Here is a 211-nt window from a genome sequence, read left to right as displayed (position 1 = left end):
TAGTCATAACAAATTCACAAAAATGAGCACACAGGATGGCGCACTGACCCCAGCCACCCTAAGGTTAGTAACTTTTCAAGCCTCCTACGACAATAATCCTTCCCCTCCCCCCCCACCTCCCACACACCCACGATGAGGGTGAAATATCCTTTGATGAAAGGATAAAAGGGAGAAAAAGAAGGAGACATAGGAGTGGCTTTAGGATTGTTAA

The sequence above is a fragment of the Penaeus monodon genome, chromosome 15 (genome assembly GCF_015228065.2).
Source record: "Penaeus monodon isolate SGIC_2016 chromosome 15, NSTDA_Pmon_1, whole genome shotgun sequence".
In the NCBI taxonomy this organism is placed as follows: Eukaryota; Metazoa; Arthropoda; class Malacostraca; order Decapoda; family Penaeidae; genus Penaeus; species Penaeus monodon.
Note: the sequence above shows the minus strand (reverse complement) of the source record.